Source organism: Amia ocellicauda, chromosome 8 (assembly GCF_036373705.1).
Source record: "Amia ocellicauda isolate fAmiCal2 chromosome 8, fAmiCal2.hap1, whole genome shotgun sequence".
Classification (NCBI taxonomy): Eukaryota; Metazoa; Chordata; class Actinopteri; order Amiiformes; family Amiidae; genus Amia; species Amia ocellicauda.
The window spans coordinates 40,991,065-41,013,644 of NC_089857.1; the positions used below are offsets into that span (position 1 = coordinate 40,991,065).

The 22,580-nt window shown below is 39.9% G+C and overlaps 1 protein-coding gene across 1 annotated transcript in view; it reads left to right on the top strand.

Annotated features, from left to right (window-relative positions):
* The window catches only part of ndufaf2 (NADH:ubiquinone oxidoreductase complex assembly factor 2), a 35,890-nt gene that overhangs the window by 1,410 nt on the left and 11,900 nt on the right, over positions 1 to 22,580 (top strand). The window lies entirely within an intron of this gene.

Consider the following 22,580-nt stretch of genomic DNA (forward strand, 5'->3'; position numbering starts at 1 on the left):
AGTATCAAATGTTTAACTTAGGCACCAGCAAACATTAAGCTTACCTTGGTTATAACATGGTTTATCTTTGACCTTCTCGTTCGGCTACATTGGTAGATGGCAAAATTGTCCAACAATGTCCCCTGGTGGAAATGAACACACAGAACCAGGCCTTCTGTTCTATAAAATGATGAGGCTGAAATGCACAACTGCACGTTTCAAGCTATTGCCACAGATGTTTCCATTTTAACCTTTAATGTTTGAGCAGCACTATGTGGACCATAGTGGGAGCGTAGTAGCTTTGATTATCCTTACGGAAATGTGCCTGTTGTGTTATTGACAGCTCCAAAATGGTTCCAAAGCAGTTTGTGTGTAATCTTCATCATTTTCTATTATTGATGTTGTTTACAAAGTAGCACATTTTGACATGGATGGCTGGCTTTGCAATTATTTGCTTCCATCTATACTGTGCCATTATTTTTATCCAGTGTGTATCTTTTTATTTTAAAGCATTGAAGATAGTAGCTGTAACGCATCAGTAATTTTTGCCAGTTCGGGGATATGCACACTAACCTCTCATTTCTGGAAGTCGTGCTTCGAATATACCTCGGTCTACCATCTATAGTCCATTAAGCTTGTGGAATCGATATTCTGTTGGACATTGAAAATCATTGAAATGCCAATAGACTTGGGTTAGTTTGGCGTTGTGCTCAAAGTGGAGTGTCCACTGTGGCAGCTTATGTTCATTACAAGTCTGAAGTTCAGTGATTTAATAATATATATGTTATTTTTTTTTTCTGCTGACACCAATTATTTCCTGTTGAATTTGGCACATCTTTTCAAAACAATACAAAGAAGCACCACTAGAGGGCCTCATTCCAACCAAAATGATCTGCCGGCACAGCCATATTTATTTCTGCATTGTTTTTTAGTTTTCTATTTCTTCTCCAGGACAGTACATGTCTGGAGACATTGCTCTCTGTGCCGCTGCGCACTGACTTTGAATCCTGACTGCATGTCTGCTTGTCTTAAACAGATGGGGCCCAAGGCAAGCAACATTTTACAGTCATTTATCCTGTGGACAATTGCAGCCCTGAAACACATAATGGCCTGTGACAGAATTCGATGTAACTTAAAGTGAGGCAGGTTGGGGAGACTTAAATGCAAGTCAAATGGTACAAGAACAGTGTCTATTGGTTGTGTTCCAGGTGTTTAGGCTTAACTGTCATCAAATCATGTGTTCAGGGTAGTAGGGGTCACACTGCTGATGTTATTGTGTACCATGAGACAAATCGGTTGTCTTGTAATTGAAACAACCAGGGCAGTGTTGACTGATTTTAATATTCTTAAATGATCTTCAATAATCAATTAAGAGATATTTAGATTGTTAAAATTCGAAGCAACATGTTCCCTTTTAGTTGGAAATGCATATAAATATTCACCTTGGAAACAGCAACTTCAGAGCAAAGTACCACGCTGTACTTTATCAGCCCATCATGGCATGTACGGACATATGAGGAGTTTGTCAAAATGGAAAGAGATGTCTTTTTCTTATCATCTCTCAGATCTAAGCCCAGATCCATTTCCCCAAAGTTTTCAATGTACGGCAGACAGTGCAGAGCTGTGCCACGACAAAATGGCTCATTATAGTTTATCTCCATTCTGTTGGGATTACATTTTCATATGAAGAAAATTGGAGATTTCTGAAATAATAAGGGAAGCTGGTCCACCTCATTACACACTAATCCTGAGTGGAGTAAAGCAAGTTCTCTATGCTGCAGGCTGGGTGCATTTCTGGATATCTGGCAAAAAGACACAACACTTTCAATATTTTACACTTTGTTACCTGAATTCCCCCTCTTGTATTCCTGTTCTACTTCCCTTGTGTTGTTGGTGTCATTGACTAACACGAAAATATGACTAGGATACCATGTAAAAGTAACTTGGTGCAATAAATACATTTCTAGAGAAACCTCATTCCTCATTATTTCAGATTTAAAATGAAATGTGTGACCAGGAAAAGGGAGCCACCCTAAGAGAATTTTGTGTGGGGGCGCTGTATCAAAGAAAACACCCACGCAGGATTATTTACTGTACGTTATTATTGATTACTGTACATACGGTCAGATCTTCCATCAAAGCTGAGCCAGTTAGGCCACACCCTCAAGGATAGCAAAACAAAGCCAAACATTGACCTCAGACTCATGCAAGCAGTGTCGCTGTCAGACGGTGATAAATAGGGAGAGAGAGGACAGACGGGGGAGGTGAAACTCAGAGCTGAGGATGTCAATAGTTCTGTGTGTGTGAGTAGGCCTTAAGTGCTTCCAGGGATTTGAAAATACCAAAACTAATTGTCCAGTCTTTTTGGAGTAGCCTTGAAACCTGAAAATGATGTCCCGTTTCATGCCATCGTGCCTTTATCTCTTGCCTTCTTCAGAACTGCATCTTTTGTAATAAGGTGTAGGCCAAGGGTAGTTACTGGTAGAGTGGAGTGCTTGTACCCTTTCCACACCAAATCCATACTTCCCTTCCGTTGAAGGATTTTACACAGACGTATTTCTGTAGCTTATGCCATTTCCGTAGCTCTTGCTCTTTTGGGATTGCAGTTATCCCCATGTTCCTAGGGCATGCTCATTAACTTTATTATTACCGATGGCGTCAGAACTATCGATCGCCAGCGGGAGGTATAATGCTGGGAGTCGGTCAATGAAATTATCTGACTCGTCGTGCCAGCGAGTTGGAAGTGCTGTCTGTGAATCGTGGGCCCTTGCATATTTATAAATCGCTGTAGCTTCAGAGTGTAAGCAAGTACACAAGGACAAGATATATTCTTAAATAGCTGATAGATGAGTTATCATCTTAAAAATGGCCTGGAAAAGACATTTTTGTGAATGAATAGGCCAGTTATTAGCAGAAATAAGGCTGTAATTCAGATCGAAAGAGACAGCATGTTGACCATTATTTAAATCAATTTTATGGTCTTTCTTTCCAGATTTTCTACAGTTTTGCGTAATGGAAACTTTCCCAGGAAAGCTCAACATTTCCATTCCTTGCCATCGCATTGGGCAGAAGAGGGGAATCTCGGCTCCCAGTAACTTAGCCCTCAATAATTTTCCCGCTCTCTGAAGATATCCGACACTATCAGTGGTGCAAAATTTAAATATTCATATCTCGGGTTGGGTTTTGGTGTGTGTCTTTTTCTCTTTTGAAATCTTTTTAAGTGTGCAGTCAGTTGGAAAACCAAGCAGAGCTGTTACTTATTTTAAAAAGTATTTGACGTTTTTTGAAATGGCTCTGCATTTGTCCAGATTTCAAACTTCTCCCTGCCCACCTTTTATACATTATTCATCCTGCCTGTACATCAGTCAACTGCGTGGACTAGAGCGAATGTGACAAATTACAGCTGCTTATGTAGGCTATCCGTTTATTTAGCATTGCTACACTTCAGTTTTTCTCACATTTAAAATTAAAATACAATGCAGTGACAGGTTTTTATATCTGTACTATACTTCCTGTTATGGGTTTGTGGGAACTCTTTGAGTGAGATATTATCCCAGTTGGGGTTTGAGTCTGATCTCTAACAGGATTCATATTTTCTGTTCTAATGTTCTGCATCACGTTCTGAGGCTCAGTTTGAATCCTTTTTAAATATGGGGGGGAACCCTTGTCTCCATCTGAAAGCCAGATGAGACCACTGACACTTGTTGCTTCTCTTTCTGACTCTTAGGCACTCGGTAATTTCTAATACAAGCCCACATCCTCCCTCAAAAATAAAATCTAACTGAGATGGATATAATACCCCTGCACAAATGGGATATGGTGAGAACATGGGCCAGTATGCAAGCTCTATAAGGAGAAGCTAGCAGAGTCCTGCGCTTAAATTATAGCTTCACAAACTATGGTAGCAGTCTTTGCCTATTCTCTGTCACCGAACCTAACCATGCAACATGTTTAAAACGACACGGGGATCATGGAAGACGGGCAGAATGAAACCTAATTATGAGTTAGGTAAACATTACCTTACTCGTCTGTCGGCATCTGGAGGGGCCGGGCAACCATTTTGAATTGACATGGAGTCAGAGAAAGCCTCCATTGTCTGACGCCAACCGATAGAAAATGGTCACTCCTGAGAAAGTTGCTTCCATTCCCGTCACCACCGCACTGGGCTCTCTGTTTGCAAGCGTAGACTTTCACAGAAAGGCAGTGCAGCGTAATCATAATAGTAGTAGCCTATTGACAGCAGCAGATTGCAAAGCGTGGCTCCCAGATGACTTGTGTTTCAAACATTCTTAAAATAAGCCTCTATGTATTATTTAAACCATATGTACTGCTAAAGCAAGCTGTTTTTTTCCTTAAACTGATAGGCTAGTGTGGGCTAAGGGCCTGAGGCAACAACCCAAGGCTTTTAACAACCACTGGTGGAGACCTAGAGATGCCTGTTTTCGCTAATAGGAAGAGAGCATCCTTTATCTCTGTTTATGTTCTTTCTGCACCTGTTCTGCTCTGGATTCCAGAAGCTCCCTCAGCCCCCGATAGGAAATGGAGTTATCTGACACATTCACTTTAGGAATCTCACTCACGCTGGGCGCCTGTGGCTGGCACACGCTTTCGGTGCAGAAGGGACCGCGGCCGCGGCGGCAGCACAGAGAATTCGGTATTACCGTTATTAAGGAGCAGCCTGTGAGCTGGGCCATTCATCTTGACGGCATTGTTGCTCTACAGACGGCATTTTTCACATTTCGCCAAGAAGCAAGCCGACATTATCGCACATTGCAGGCTGGTTTTGAAAGAACGGTGTCTGTGGATTTCCTTATTTGCGTTGCTGTGAGGTACACCCTTTGTACCAGGAGCGGCCGTTCTTACAAGAAGGAGAAGGAGAAGAAAAATAAAGACTTTCTGTAATTTGCAGCTGTTCATAGAAGTTTCCATTACTGGGAATACTGTTGAAAGCACACGTTCGTGCTCTGAAGCTCTGTTGTTATGATGCAGACCTTCGCAGGGCTAAATATAGTGCCTTTCTCTTTCTCAAGTAGCATTGCCCTGTTTTATCTTCTGAAAGTACCATTTGTTTCCTGGTATCATTGTGCCTCTGATCTCCTTTATTTTGTGTTATTTATTTTCCTGCTTAGAGGTGTTTACAAAGTTTAACTTTTGAGTGTTTTCTAGAAATAGCATTTCTACAGTGACAGCCTCTGGTTGCTAGGGTAAGGGTTTCTGTGACAGAAATGTGCAGTACATCATACAAATGTAAGGAATTCATGGAAGCGTGTAACTAAAAGTAATATTTGGAAAGACTATAGTAATGTATTTACTACCGTTCAATAATAAAATTTCAATTAAATATACTATAGCGTTGGAATAACTAGGATAATTTCAGTTTTAAACAACAGCGCTCTGTCTCGAATTGAATCTTTATTGAATTGAATGCAAACAGAAAACTGTATCAAGTATGTATAGGTCATCTCTCAAGATGTTTTCTGCTTTTTGTAAATAAATACGTATCGTATTTCCATGAAAATTATATTAAAAAACATTAAATATAAATGAAACAGATTGTACAGGAACTACAGATGTCTAATCACTCACTGCTGCGGTGTTTTTTGTCAATCTTTATTGGAAACTGTTCATCAAAGCAATAGCCTATTTCAGTTGACTTGCATGAAGCTTCATAACCCATTTTGACGGAAATGAACTTTGAAATGGTCTATTGAAAAGGAAACGTGTGAGGAATGCTGTAAGTGGATCCTCTTTCCCACCAGAGGCACTGTTTATCACACTGTATTATTCATGCACTGTGACCTTCATGTATGTGCTTGGCATGGCACTATAAACTGCTGACGTAAGCCTTTCTGACCGCATTAACTTTTTCTCTTTGATACTGTAAATATATATATATTTTTTTTACAAAAGCCTATTTCACAAACTAGTAATAAATAAAATCATATGTTGTTAGTCCTTTGTACAGCAAGTACACAGACCTTGTTATTTTTACTGGCTCATCTGAATGGCAGCAGCTGTTAAATTGCTGAAGTTGACAATGTAAAACATTTTAAAATAAAACATATGGTTAAGAAAATAAACAGACAGTTGAAAAAACAGAAGCCAGGTTCACATTATTCAACTATGTCTAGAAGGAAAATACTATGGTGTCCAAAATACTGATACTAAGGTCTAAACCAAATCAAAACGTTGACCTCTCTCTGAGTCGCAAATTACAAACCTATACCATATGGAGTTTATTTTTAAGTAGTTGAAAGTGTCTTCTTACAGTAGATTAAACCGCAGCAGGGTTGCTAAAGTGTGTTAGTATGTGCTAAAGGGAGGGGGGGCATAAGAGAAGTTGCAGTAAAACAATAGAAGTAGTAACAATATATACGTACAGGGGAGCATTAAGAGGCATAGTTAAATAAAGTGACAAATAGCAAGAGAGCTGAACCACTCGGCTGCTGAATTACAGGTAAAGTGTGAACAGATGTGTCGTGAGTAATTGCTGTAACGGGGTCAGGGATTGTCCTGACCTCAATGGGAAGGTCGTTCCACCGCTTAGGGGCGAGGGTTGAAAAGGAGCTCTGGAGGAAGGGAGTAGAGAGAAGGCAAAGTTAATCTGGCGCAGGAGGACAGGAGAGGTCTGGAGGGGATGAGGGTACAGAGAGGTACAGAGAGATGAGGGTCTGAAGGTAGAGGTGCAGTCTGGTTCAGACAACGGTAGGTGAGGGTCAAGGCCTTGAACTGGATACGAGTAGAGATCGGGAGACAGTGGAGGGAGCGGAGCAGTGGAGTAGTGTGTGTGAATCGGGGTAGAGAGACACCAGGCGAGCCGCAGAGTTCTGGATGAGCTGGAGCGGCGGGTAGTAGTTGCAGGCAGGCCGGCCAGGAGGGAGTTGCAGTAGTCCAGGCGGGAGAGGACCAGTGACTGGACGAGCAGCTGAGTCGAGTAGTCGGAGAGGAAGGGTCAGGTTCGGAGTATGTTGCTCAGGAAGAATCGGCAGGTCAGTGTGGTGATGTGCTGAGTGTAGGAGAGCGCAGGATCGAGGGCAACTCCTAGGTTCTTAGAGGAGGAGGGGGAGAGAGTGGTATATTCCAGTGCAATGTAAAAGGAGAGATCAGTACAAAGGAAAAAGAAGGAGGGAAAGAAGAGATCAGATTTGGAAAGGTTAAGCTTGAGAGGCTTGTGAGTGCATTCAGGAAGAGATTGCAGAGAGTCAGGAAGAGGGGATGAGGAGGTCAGAAGCATGAAAAGAAAGGAAGATCTGGGCATCATAGGAGAACCTATGGGATGCAATGAGGGGGCCCAGAGAACAGGAGGGGGCCCAGGACAGAGCCTTGGGGCACACCTGTGAGGAGGGGTGGAAGTGTGGAAGAAGATCAACGCCATGTCACCTGGTGGGTGCAGCCATTCAGGTAGAAAGAGAACTAGGTGAGGGCAGTGCCACAAATTCCAAAATCAGCAAGGAGAGGAGAGGAGAGGAGAATGGAGGGATCAACAGTGTCAGAGACTGAATAACACTAATACAGCATGGCACAAACACAAGCACAATAAGGTTAATAATACTCCATATGGATAAAATATTTAAAGTCTCTTTATAATCATTTATATCTAGTCTCCTTATGTCTCCTTTTAGCTGGCAGTGAATAAACCATTGCAGTGTGTGGTATTGTAGTGGAAGGCGGGGTAACAAAGGAAGATATTTGTACAGGATGAAGGGAGACTATATTTTACTAAACAATGATCTTTAAAGAAATCCTTCAGACATGGGCAGAAATAGTACTTTTAACATTTTCTTCAGTTTTCTAGAAATCGGGCCCATTGTTTTGCTTAAAGCAGGAAAGGAAAATCTGCTGCAGGGTTTTTCTTCAGCTAAACCTTTTGCAGAACTTAGCAGTTTGTGGAATATAAAACAGCTTCGTCTGCATCTGAATCTCTGCACCGTTGTTTGTATTCCAGAAGGCAGCATCTTTCCATTGTCAGATTGTCTAAACAAGTATCTTTTATTCAATTCCTCTTTGAGGCAGTTCCAAAAGCGAATACAACTATGAATTCACAACCACTCCTTTTTAATGCAATAGCAGATGGTACGGTGTCATCACACTGTATTTAAACCAAAAAATGAAAAGGAAAAATCGCAAAGAATTGTTGTATCTTCCAGATTGGTAGTCACAGTCGGCCACAAGTTGTCCCACGGGCAAAATTAAGAAAATACAGCATTTGTCTCGGTGCCAATAGTGCTGTAATTAACATAAGACAAACCATTACAGTGAACACTAAAAGCAGGTTTATTTATTTATTTATTTACTTGTTTGTTCAGTCTCTAATTTTAGGTGTTTTTCTCAATTTACAAATCTAACATGTATGGAAAAATCTGCAGGCAAATAGCTCCACAATAGACACTGCTCTTTTTTTATGAAGAGGGTTTTTATTAATCAATAAGTATGTGTAAGGCAGTATATTTCTTCATTTAAGTCAATATTCAATAAGAAATATTATGACTTGTTTGCCAACTCATAGCAGATGTCAGTTTTCTTGTAATTGACAATTATTATTAGATGCAGATCTGCAAAGCCTTTTCAAATAATGAAAAGTACTAATATTTCGGGAAGATATTAATTACCAAATTGTCTGTGTGTATATTTGCATTGTTTTTATTAAAGTAAAGACAAATACAAACATTAACAGAGCTATAGTACCTAGTGCAATAATAAAGAATAATAATATAATTGGCTTTTGAAATGTTCCCTTTAAAGTATTGAAATGCAAAGTGAAATTGTACTTTCCTCACATGCAAAATAACTACTTCCAGCTAATTGTGAAATATGGCTTCCTAGTGCAGATGTCCCTGAGCAAAACCAACAACAAACAACCTTCACATAGTCTAGTCTGTGTTCCAAGAAATGTAACATTTCAGTGTAATCACAGCCTTCGAAAAGTATCCATTGCTGTTTTCCTAGACGGCTGCTCGTATGGATGGATAAATATAAGGAGGCTGAATGGGCAGTCTGTTTAAGTCATTGTTGAGGATGAAGATTTAACTGGATAGATAATACTTTCTAGTCTTGCTTACAAAGACCCTCCCTGATGATGACAGCATTCATATAGCCCTCTGTGGTGTAAAGTCTGGCAGAAATGTGACTGATGACATCGCCTCAAATCATGATTTAAGCACCTAAAATTGGAAAAGTCTATGTTGGATACACAAAACGTTTTTTTTTTTAAGTAGTTCTTGCCTTCAGATACTTGTTTGTGTACTTGGTTCTCATCACTCTGTGCCCAGGGGGAAAGTAAATATTTGTGTTTTGTCATTTTGACAAAGAGCTTCTCTTCATTTAAATATCTTTGTGGAGTTATTTACTGCTCAAGCTGGATGTAAGTACGTCTGAGCATCTACAGTAATGTTACCTTTGGAGATCATTGGAGGCCCGTTTCCCTGATTTGTTTGATTAGTTCTCGTGGTCTTCCAGAATGCGGAGGGTCTGTCAGGGTCTGTCTTCTATTAGTGTTCACCAAAAGGACAGTTTATTTAGATTGGCATTTGTGTCTTTGCACTTGCTTGTTGAATTCAAGCATGCTCCTTATTGACTGCTCTCAAATGCCCCTTTAACCCATCCATCCTGTCCAGAACATACAAATTAGTCTCGGCTGATTGTTTCCACCCGAATAAAAGAACATCGAATTACAGAATTGCATTTGAGTTTGTGTGCTTGCTATGTGTAAAACGAAGGCTAGATTTAAATCAAAGCTTCAACATGCCAACCTTTTGCAAAATTACATTTAATTTGAGCATCTCCCATGCCAGGGGCTTTCTGGATTTAGACAATGGAAAACCGCTATAAGGTATTGGGTTTGGATTTGGCAAATTGACTGGTTCGACAAGTCAAGTATGATTTAATTCAGGCCAGAAATGACTGTACAGATTGTATACCTTTTCAATGTATTTACTGTAGTTATGATATTCATTTGCATGCTTAATATGAATAAACTTACATTTAATTTTCACTGTCCTCCAATGTGCGACTATTTCGCAACTATTCTGGAACGTATGTCTTATTTCTAAAGCAGTTAGAAAAGGTTGGCAGACAACGCACGAGAGCATCTTTGATTTGAGGCTTCAGATTTCTTCCTGTCCTCACTATCGAGGCCCACAAAATCCACAGCACTTCAGCTCTTTGTGGGACCTAAGCTGTCTGTCAAACATAGTCATTGTTTTGAGAGGGTTACACACCATATTCATTTATAAGTGTGCTTTTGTATGAAACAATGAAAATGAACTCACGTTTTCACACAGTGGTACATTTACTATTTAACACAAGCAGACGAATATGAAAAGCACGATAGTGACGTTTTCTTTTTCCCCTGCGTTTTGGTTCAGTGCACTGTATTTGGCTTGGGAGAGGTCACGTCTTGTTGCAGACCTGTGTTGATGAATCGGATGATGCATTGTGTATTGATATGCGCTGCATGGATACACAAAGGTGAAGGTCATTTGCTTCACTCGCGTTGTTGAAAGGTCATACAGTACAGTACAGCACACGGCACCCAGCACTACATACACATTAACAGACTTATGTTTTGTGGATTAAATTAACCGATTGTTGGTCTTGTTATCATCATACCATAGGGTAATTATGAGCTCACTTCCTACTGTTGTCTGTGACGTAATATAAGGATATGTTAATTGTAACTGTTCATATTTTAAGTATCTGGGTGTTTGAAAATAAATAAACATGCACATGGTGTTAAACCTAACCTATATAAGGCCTGTATGTTAAACTGGACACTGACAGGAATGCACAGTATCTGTAGACTGAAAATGCAGCAGTCCTGGATTGTCAACGTACATTTTTGTTGATGTGACATGGAGGGGGTCAAAGGTGAGGGCACAGTTCATGCGACTGTGTTATTCCCCAAAGCTTGCTGACACAATGAGACATCTGCTTTCTCCTTATACTCACCAATAAAATGGCAAGAGAGAGAGAAAAAAATAGCTCGAGTGCTCTTGGCAATTGAGAGGCGGGAGGTTGTTTTTGCTCCTGGATTTTTCAAGAAGCATGGTTTATAAAAAAAAAACAAGAAATCCAATAAACGCCAAATATGTCTTCTGCTGTCCAGACCGTGTTCTCCTTCCTTTTTTAAGATGCTGGAAATTAACAAGACGGTGGTGGTGTTAAATGAGACAGACAGACTCAGACATGGAGTTTAGATGCTATTTCCCAGGGGCTCCGGCACGCCGATCCTGTTAGTTTCCGATCCTCTTGGGCTGCTTTAGTCTTCTTAACCAAGCAGATGGATGAGAACGGCTTCACTCTGGGAACGGGTGCACAGGGAGAAGAAAAGGGATTCATCACGGCAACTAATGCCTGGTTTCCATCTGCTCTTGAGATGGAGGTGAGCCGTGTCTGCGGTCATACGTGTGCTGCCGCAGCCGCAGTTGGCGGGAGGCGGTCTGGTCCCTGCTTGTTTACGGTGACAGTTGTTGGGTACATGTGGAACAAAACAATAGAGTCCAAGAAACCATTTCCCCCTCTTCTCTGTTATCCATAGGCTAAAAAGCCTCTGTCACACATAAGTTGGATTGTCACTTCCTCCTGCATTGTGTCTTTAACAAAATAGACTCTTTATAGCTATAATCGAGACTCCTATTATCAGGAAGTTATTACATTTAAAACTGCCTTTGCGTTGCTCTTGGGCTTCTGGAGACGCATGGAGACTATTTTAAATCACTCTGAAGTGCCTCCCAGTGGCAGGTTCAAGAGACCTAATTATACGTCTTAGAGGCTTGCTTAAGGGATACTCGCTAAGATTTTCATCACAACCTACCAATGTGGATACTTGACTCGAGTTAAATCGGGGTTGTGGATTTAATTGGTCATTAGCCCGGTGCTGTGTAATACAGATTTGTGATTTTACCCATTCTGGGCAATCAGGCTAAAGTAGAGTTATTCTGTTTTCTTTTATGAAATCAAGAAGCTGTGAAACGTCAAGGTATAGTATATGTTTTACCACTGTTGTTGTAACTGTGGTTACTGAATTTACTCCAGTGGCACAATAACTACACATTTCAAGGGAAATTGTTAGTTTCTGCTGACTGAAAATGCCACAGATTTATTAAAAAATTTCACCGCAAGAATCTGTAGCCGTGAGTGTTTTTCCAAAAACAGGGGGAGCAGAAGCTTTGTTGTATTCAAAGTAATACTTAAAAAAAACCTTTCTCTTGTAAGTATAAGAAAGGTTCACCCGAAAAGAATGTGTGGGACAATAATAATGGGACATTAATAACATGAAGTAGGTAGAGATGGTGCAATCAGTTCAGTATACCTGTTAACATCTCTTCATAACTTTCCTTGAGGGATTTTATTGAAAACTGAACTATGTCCAAGCTGTGACGGTAAACACAAGACCAGTCAATCAGACAACGTGTAGAACAACGAATAACACATTCATAAGGTGGCAGAGTTAAGGCGATTCAGACGTCTCAGACATTAGGAACGGCGCATTTAGTAAGGGAACTGGATCTTCTGTAGAGCACAAACATGATCAGGCAACTTTCTTTATTATTTCTTCTATAACTGGCTCTACATTTACCTGACAGGCTTGCTGCATCACTCATTCACTGCCACCGAATTCACTGAGCACAGAGAATCCAATTAGGGCAGAGTGGATGAATCACATGCAGAAATGAAGCAGTCAGATGACTGGCCCTCGCTGGCATATGCTTTGTCAATTTTTTGAAGGCTCGTCTCAGATGGGAGGGTTATGTCTGTTCCGGGAAAACATACCCCGATAATTGTGTGTGTTTTCATAATATTTAGACTCCATCTGAAGAACTGCGCCCACCCCTCCTCTTAACTGTGTTATTCTACTTTAAAAAAATTACATATCATCTGTATAATTTGTAATTTTCTCCAAGGCACTGAAATAGATGCCCACACAAATGCCAGCAGTCTACAGTTATGCAAAAGCGAACATCAGTCAGAGAGAAGTCTCACAGGGTTTCTTTGTAGTGTGATCAGGAATATTTTTAGCAAGAAGATCCGTAGGCAGTTGGAAGTTGTCGTACATCCTGGAAACAGCCGTGCTGATAAATGTTGACATTTTATCGACATTTATATCCCTCCTGCAATTTGTTGATAAAGAAGATGGTCAGTCTGAGAAATAAATAAACAAACCAATAAACAACAGCGGTGACAGCCTCTGCCATGGGTAACATCAGCTGACACCAGCTAGTTAGACGGCTGCTTTGCTTGAGAACCGTGTGTTTTTCAGCTAGAGCTTACAGTACACGCAATGTCTGTGTTTTGTTGACTGTGCAGCAGCACATGGTAAAGGGATATCTGTATGTGGACACAGATGCAGATCTAGCTGATGTTGATCCAAAATCCATATCTTTTTTTTTCTGGGGCTCATAATTATAATGGTGTTGCTGGCCAGGGAAGAGACATTTCATCACAGTCCTGGCAATCTTCCTGCTCCCTTCTCCCGAAGCCAATTTGGTTTTCTGTTTTTTTAATTGCAAAGCCTCTCTTGCCCAGACCCTGCGTTACAGCGTGCCGGTTTTAGCCTTCCATAATAAATTCAGAATACATTTGTGAGGGGCTTGAATATGCTTTTAGGTCTGAAAGATGTGTGTAGTAGAAGCACAAAACAAACACACACACACACCGAAACGCAGAAAAAAGCCATTTGATCTTTACTGTAAGTAAACAATTGAACCCTCGTCTTGTGGCCCGTGGTTTGTGCCAGATACACAATGTGCTGCCGTGTCTCTGTAAATACAGGACGGTCTGTCTGGGTCATCTGAGCATCTTCACAAAACAAAGAGCGCCCTCCCTCCTCCCGTCTCCCTCTGTCATTAATGACCGCAATGGTAAAATGAATCCACACAGTCAGCCTGTGGACTGTCTTCTCTCATTACAGACAATCTCGCAGGCAGACAGTTGAGCCAGGACTGTGTGTGTCCCTGGCGTGGGGGGCACCTTTCTACACCACCTGCCCCCCTGGAAATGAAAGGGTCTTGCCAAGATTTCATGGCTACAGCTCGTCATCCACCCCCCCCCCCCCCGCCCCAGATCTGAAGTAAACAGTGTCACTAGTGCAGGACTGAAAGCCAATCCAGACTAATTCGCCATTTCCAGCTCGGTGGTTGTTTTCAGCTCTTTAACAGGTGGAGGTCATTAAGGTAGCCTGGGCGGCCGACAGCAGCTGGACTGGAGTGAAAAGCAGCAGAAGAGGGTCCTCCGGGACTGGCTCGTCTGAATCTCTTTTTGCGTATAATAAATAATAATATAATTGAAGCTTGACCATTTTTTCAGAAATCGGTGCAGAGCTCTCTTGGGGTCCGCTTTTCAATAGCCATGGTATCTACATCTCAAGTACCCCAGATGTATAAACCCCCAGCCTTCGTTTAGTGAGGGACTATTGTACAACGTGAACATCTGTACTGCAGAATGTCGTCTTAATTGGATAATTGTGTCACAGGTAATCTGTTCTTCACTCGCGTTAAATCAAACTCGCATTCACGTTTGACCAGGTCATGTCCAAAGGAGATGTTTTTTTATTGTTGCAAGATGCCTATGGAGTTGTTTGCAATTGCTATTGTGTTGTTTTTCTTTTGGGGTTCCTGCGGGTATATAGTGCAGAGATATAAACAAAGACTGTCTAAAGGTTTACTATTATTTATATTAAGTTAATTGATTGATTAGTCATGTTGTGAGAAGTCAGAAGTCTCTGCCCACAAAGGATTGTCCCCTACAGTTTTGTGCGATGTCCTTTTTTCCTTGGGTGTTATCTCAAATCAATTTTGCTTCAGTTTAAACTACAGCCGACCTAGAACTGACCATTCCTGTTTATTGATGTTGTTATTGTGATCAGCAAGTGTTTTGATCAGCACAGTACTGTGGAGGTTGAGAAGAGCAGTGATGTCGGGTGTCCCACTGTATTTTACCCCGTGCTACAGTCTGTTTCCACTGATGGGCACTAAAAGACATATGGACAGGGTTGTATAGCATCAGACATCCTCCTGCTTCATGCTGCCCAGTCCTAAACCAACCCTCCGAGTGGCTGTTCCTTAGTCCTGTCCTGTTTTAATTACAGTGACACAAACGCATCTCGACTTGGAGTTTAATGACTGGGGCCTTTTCTGCATCATGGCTCCACGCGTCTTTCCTTCTCTGGGTAGCTAGTTACCGCAGTGCTACTGCCGTAAAGGTCCATTCTCTTTGTGCCACTCGCTCCTTTCATTTCGCTTCTTTTTGTTGTTGTTTTGGTTGTCTTTCTTCTGTAGCTGAAATTCAGATCTCGGGGTAAAAAAAAGAAAACCACGCCGACACTTACAATTCAATGCACGGATCATCAGGGGAAGATTTGCGGATTGTTTTGACACCGTTAGAAATTCAGAAGGAAGATGGACGTCTCATGAAATTTGCAGCTGCTGATTAAATTTATGATATTTTCATAAAGGCCATCAACTGCGGCTGCCTGCAGGGGAAGCGAAATAATGGGGAAAACTGTGAGGCTTGCAGTTTTCTGTGGCCTCAGTGTTACAGATTACGTGTAATAAGGTACACGTTGACCAGAAATAGGAAGCTATTATAGGAATCTGGAGCGTGGAATGATATTGTTTCTCCATTAAATTTATAGAAGAGATAATTTATTTAAACTCCCTGTCAGAAATTGATATCTTTTATAACACATTTTTTGCTTAGTCACCACAGATGAATAGTCACATCAAGAGAGAGATGCCACTCAGCTGTATTAACCTACAGTATTATGGAAATAAAGAGAACAACACGAATAATTAAAGCCAGTGTAAAAATAAAAACCGGGATGAAGACCGTGTAATAAGGTGTACTGATAGCAGTCAATTTAAATTTAGGAACATCTGTATTTGATTTCTCCAATTACTGGCCACTTTACATACAATTAAGACTCTATGCAAATATTTTGAGTGAATCTTAATTGCAGAAAAGGCTTTTTAACCAAGACTGTTATCAAAACAAAAGTAAGTAGAGGGGAAACTAAAACCACGTGCTCAAAGGTTTGTCTCTGCTCAGAAGCAATGTATTGTAGACATTGTTGTTTGAAGTTGCACACTTCAGCTCTCTGCCTGCTGACTTTGGTGACAGAAATCAAGCAGAAATTGTCTAAATTGATCTCTTAACTGAAGTGCATACAGTAATAGGACTCTACTGCTGGGGTAAAAACAAAAAGATAATTATTTGTCTTGTATCAACTTTTACAGCAGGTTACTGTCTGTGGGGGAACATTGAGTTAATACATAGCAACTGAAGAACAGGAAAACTAAGGATTCAAATCGTGAATTATTGTACATTTACAACGTACGCCAAAATATGCATTTCTGAGTACAAATGAAGGGTCTTGACACCTCGTACCTTGAAATGCACTCACCCCCTTCATTTCAACACACAGCAGGACCAGAGAACAGACCACAGCCAGCAATTAAATCTGGCCCTGTGAAAACTAAATAATGCATTTCCAAATTAAATTGATTTAAATGTTATGAAGAGAGAAAGGTCTCAAATTAAAATGTGAAACAATCCTTTAAAAGTTCTGTTGTGGGTTAGCTGCTGTACTGAAGCTGCCCTACCCTTTCTTGTTTTTCTCTCTTAAAATTAAAAAATAAAACACACCACACAAGTCAAATATATAGTGGTATAAATAAAATAATAAACTGGTTCTACACAAATAAAAATATTTGAATATGTTGGTAATAAACCAGACATCACACTAAAAGCAGTTATCAGATACATATTTTTAATATCCAAGTTTAGAAAAATTAGTGTGGGGGAGAAGAAAAATCCATAAGCAATGAAGGAGAGATTAAAGATTAAAAAGATAGACGCAAACACCCAACCAAATGGGAAATGTACAAACTGTTTTTGATATGCATGCAATTTATTTATTTCAAGCATTTGCTAAAACAAATCCTCAGAGAACTAATCTTATTTTTTTTTTAAAGCTATGTTTAAAAAAAATCACGACTCGGTACTTCCTGCAGGTAATGTTATTAAAGGTAGCCTGTACAAAATTTATTTCTGGATAAAGTTCCTTGGAAAATAAACTATTTCATTGAAATGTGATGTTGCAAATCGAGTGTGGTAAATGATTTGGTTCATATGTTTAAAATCAAGTCGATTGGTGTTCTGTTTAAAATACATTTTTGTAACCTATTCTTAGAATAACTTTTAATTTTAGTTTTCTTCTTTTCTTTTATCCCCAACTTTTCCTATATAGGGTTTGTTCTGATCTGAAATTAAAAGTCAGTGTGATCTTTTTTTAAGTTCCAATGCTTAATTTTTAATTAACACCTACAAGAATGTTATTTTCTCAATTAAGACACAGTTTTTCAATTGTTATATTTAAGAGGTTAGTTATCACCAATGCATATTTCCACAAAAAGTACATCACACACCGAACATGTGTAATATTTATAGGTGGATACTCTAGTAGTGATAATGAATGATCTAACTAATATTGAGCTGTGCAGAACAATGACTGAATCCAGGGGATGCTGCGGTCCAGTTATCTCCGCAAGAGTTTGCAGAGACGGAGAGCTGAGTTGGAGGGAGAGAGAAGCGAATTTGAGGGACGAAGCCAGACTGGCACGGTGCTCTACTTGCATGTAAATTAAGTACTGTTTCATCCCTCACGTGTGTGATAATCTCCTGCAGTCCTTTTGAATCTACAGTTGTTGTTTTTTGGTGATTGAACAAACACATTTCCATGTTTAATAGAAATGCAGTGGATTTGCTTACATTTGATTCAATTGATTTGTTTATAGAACCTTTCAAAGAAACAGTCACAGTTTTGTGGCAATGTTAGAATGAAGCTTTTTGCTTCAGTATACAATTTTAACAACTTGAAAATAAAGCTGATTTTCTAGCAGTATGATTATATAAAATATGCGTTTAATTTCTCCTTTCCTTACTGAAATGAATCGAACTCAACTACCTATCGGCCAAGCAGTCTTTTCACACGGCAGTAGTGCGTGTGTTTCAAAGCCCTGAGGACTCGGGTTCAAGTCCTCGCCTCGCACTCAGAGTAATGGACTCGTTAAGGACAGTTGACTCCAACTCGCTTCGCACCTTAAAACTCTCAGACCTTCACACAATAATCCAATTTCACTGTTTAGCAGAAAGCTTTGAGAATCCTGCTGTCGTTGCGCCAAGCTTTTCTGCTAACCAAATCAAAACAACAAGGCCTCAGAAACGCTGTGCTGGCATCCTGCCCCTCCTCTCCTTCTCCTTCCCCTTTTTCAAACATTTAAGTTTGTGATGACACACGAGGATATTGTGGAGAAACAAAACATGCTGTTTGCCGCCTGGGATCAGTGGCTGTACTGTTTATCTTGGGCCTGCAGTGCTCACTTTAAAGCCTAAGCAAGGCGTAACGCCGACAGGAAGAATACTGCAAAAAGATTGTATTGTGTGCAACAGACGCATCATTTTTTTTACTTAAAGCTAAGGTTAGAGCGATGCCTTTTTAAATTAAATCCATACGTCTATGAGGGGTAAACCCTTTGTGTACAGCCACACTTCCTGTTCTCAGCACAAGTAAAAAAACAGATGTTGAAAATGCTTCTTGATTGTTTAAATATAGGTGGTTGATTGTATTTAATACTAAAACAGTGTTTGATTTTTGGTTGTTGTCTTTCGCAAAAAAAATTTAGTCTTTTTGCTAGTCCTAACCATTTTTTTTTTTTTGGCCCACTGAGACCCTTTTACCCATCCGAAGGGGTGCTTTCTTCTTTAAATAATAAATAAGTGCAAATAAATATCTCATGCGCCTCACAGACATGAGGCCTTGCATTATTCTAAAATGATTTTTTTTTTCCGGGCCCAAAAATATTTTTATCTTAATTATTTAACTGATTGAAAAATTAATATTACACTTTTTATGCACCGTTTTATGCTTTTTATTCAGGCAGCTTTGTGCACGGGCTTAATTCATACAATGAGCATGGGCACGTGAAATGAAATATTCAATAACTTCTATCTATTTTAAATTTTTGACATTTGTGCGTGTAAAGAAGAGCCCTTTTGTGAGGCAGAAGGAAGACTTCCAGATAAAGCAATAACAGCTCTCTCATGCTGGGATACAGTGCACCAAATCATGACTTTAATACTGTCTTAACACATCAATGTTTTTGTTCCCTCAGCATAAAAATACATATATTTATGTTGTCAAATAAAAGGAACATAAATTAATTGTTCTGCTTTCATTCTTCCCAGCCAAACAGTTTATACCTTGACTACAGATTAGTTAAACCTGTTGTATTTCATTTAGTTTCCCCTGCCACTGTCAGCAGTGACAACGGATAAGAAACCGCTGTAAGACTCACTGATGCTGGTTTTGCTAATAACTTTTTTAAGGCTTATAAATAAGAGTTGTCTGTACACATTGTCAGCACTGCTGTGGATTGGTTCACATGAATGTTTTACAGAAACTGCAAAAAACAATCCCGAGCTCATGTGTAATTCAAGCATTTTAGGGTGCTTTTTATCCCCCCCCCATCATCCCGGTACACACATGCTTTTTGTTTGCATTCTCGTGTCCTTTTATTATTTATGGCAGCGAGATACCTTGCTTCTCCTCCGCCGTCGACTACATTTCTATTTGTTACGCTTGTTCAGATCTTAATTTGTACTCATCTGATATCTATCAGAGGACATATGTTGTGGCACAGTGTGTGTGTATACTGTGTGGAGGTGGAGCTCCCACTGGGAAAACATCTATTTTATACTATGTTTATACCAGACTCTGGGTATATTTCTTAAACGTGTATAATAACACAGCATACACATTAGTCCTGGTATACGCCTTTATTGTTTCAAAATGTATACTAATAAAACAACTATTGGTATTCTGCACTTAATGATCAGCAAATGTTTCAGCATTTTGTGATCTGTGCTCATATCTCTGGCCTTTGCTTACAGTATATGCCAGCAACCTTCTAGTTAGCTAACCCACATTATAATTCCATGTACTAATATATTATTTATATTTAAGATCAGAAAATAAGAATGCATTACCGTTCTTAAGCTATACCATTTGTCAAAAAAAAAAGATAAAACTGTGTGTTTTTACCATGAATGGATGAGTTTTCTTCTAAAACTAGCATGGAGCTTGTTTTTTACATTAAGGGTTTCTTAAGATGAAGGATGTTGTCAAAATTCTCTTTAACACACACAGAAGTCAGTGCTTTATTTACAAATGAAGTCATTGAAAACGTCAGTGATTGTACTTCAGTGTTGAAGCATTTGCCATTGGAATACAGTTTCCAGTGAAGGAGAATTTAAGTCTACACATTTAGTTTTCTTTAGCTTTTGTTTTAGGCCGGTTCCCGTTGTGTCCGTCTAGAAGGCCGAGTTTGTATCACATCTGCCGGTGTTCTAGAATAGGTAGGGATTCCAACTGCTACCTAAGGATTCTGGTAACCATGGAGACGATTCCTACATCTTATCGGAGAGAAAAGAAGGGAGACGCGGGTAGTGTTAGCTACTGATTCCCCAACCTGATGATAAGAGGGAGTCCTTCAACTTCCGCCGTCTTCATAAAACTGTCAATTCAGATTCATTATAGGTATTTGCACTTATTGGAAATGGTGGTGATCCCAAAACAAAATTCTCTAAAGATGCAAATAATGTCAGTGTATTTGTGAAGCTGTTTCCATTAGTGAGGCCAAATTTATATTTCAGCACAAACTATCCTTCTGAAATTCTTCACGATTCTTAAAAACAACAGAGATGATAACTCGCTCGCTCTTAACCTTTTCGGAACATCTTTATTTATTCTCATTTTGCAGGTGAAATAAAGCAAAACGGATACAATTCCTTGATCACAACCACAAGGTAAAACTTGGCTCCTGAGGAAATCCTCGGTAGCTTGTTAGCAGAAGATAATTGAATCCATCGTGCGCCATAAAAAAAGAAGAAAAGAAAAAAGCGGATTATAGACAATGCAGATGTGGCTTCATACAGTAGATTGGATTTGCCTGCCATTTGCTCAGCCCGGCTACAGCGCGAGTGGATCTGGCGCAGACAGGTGTGATCTAATAAATATTCATGAGGACATCATCAGAGCAGCCCTCCTCTCCTCTCCCCTCCCCCCTTTATCTTTCGTGGTGCGCCTCTGATTCGGCGGCTAACCTGATTATTTATTCTGCTGTAAATTCTGCAGCAAGTGCTTGAGAGCCGTACACAGGGCACGCACACACGCACCCCAATATTGTGGAGGACTCCTGCTGATCCAGCACACAACCTTGGCCTCTGGAGCTGATTAAGTTGGGGGTGGGGGGTTGGTGCCTCTGGATCAACTGTCACAAAGACCAATTTATTAAAGCCCTTTCATCGAGAAGAAGCCCAAAGCCACTGTCATTTAGTTATTGTTACCATTCATCCTGCCTTCCGTGTGACAATGGCACAAGAACGGCCCCGACGATTCCTCAGTGCAGAATCTCGGCCATTCAAACCTGCTAATAAATGTAGTTACAGAAGGTGCGGCGTAGAATAAAGGAATCCAGCTAGAATAATATCTTTATAGATGCTGTGAGTTTTCTTTTCTTTATTCCAGGAGGAAAACGTTTTTTTCGTGTTAGACTGAATTTATTATTTTCTAGTTCTTGAGAATTAGGCACAACTGTGCTTTGCGAAGAACAGACTTTAAACAAAGCTTTGAGCAATTCAGTCTGTTACATTTTGGAGAAGATTTTGTAAAATGCTGTTTACCACATTATTCCAATGTTGTTCGCCTCAGAAAGGAACCATTATTGTAGCATTAAGATGTTATCCTTCTTCGTGTTATTAATGGTATTACACAATAAATGTTTCTTTTGAATTTCTTAATGTGACATTATTTCTGAATTCCTGAGCGTCTACGTTGGTCTGCTAGTGGCTGCTGTGATTGGCCATCTAGGCTACATCATCCTTCAAAAGTGAATTTTCAAACATCTGGCTTTTAAATTTAGATGGATGTATTTTCATGCTAGTTCTTTGTTTGTTTTCCAAAACAAATGGTGTCTTTGCATATTTCTGTTATATATTTTGTTTTCTGTCTGTGGTTTCCCCCTCATACGATATAAAAAGGAAGTAATAGGCCATATTTGTACAAGAGCCGCACATGTCAGAAGGGAAGCTGAAACCTCTCGCCAGCAGCCTGCTTGGCACAGAAAGTTTACTCTTTGAAAGCATTTCAGAGTAAGAGGTTCTTTGGGGAAATATTGCATGTTTTCCTCAGAAATCTCTGTTCTGTCTGTTTGTTGTTGTGCCTGTGTGCAACTCTGAAGGAGGACTGACCTAAATTAAGAACTTAATCAGAAAGATGATCAATGGTTCTGAAAGATGCCGATTCCACGGCATTGTTCTCCATTCCAACACCCACAAGTGTTAGTGCGAAGCCCGTCTGTCCTCCTTTCGGCATTAAGTACATCTGCACACACATCCTGAAAGATTTCTGACCTCCTTTGTCTTTTATATCCCAATCCTTAATTTACATAAAATATTGTTGGTGGGGGGAAGAAAAAGCTGTATTTAAATAGAGCCTGGACCAGATTTTTACATTACAGCTGAGTATCTTATGAGGTAGGCCTCAG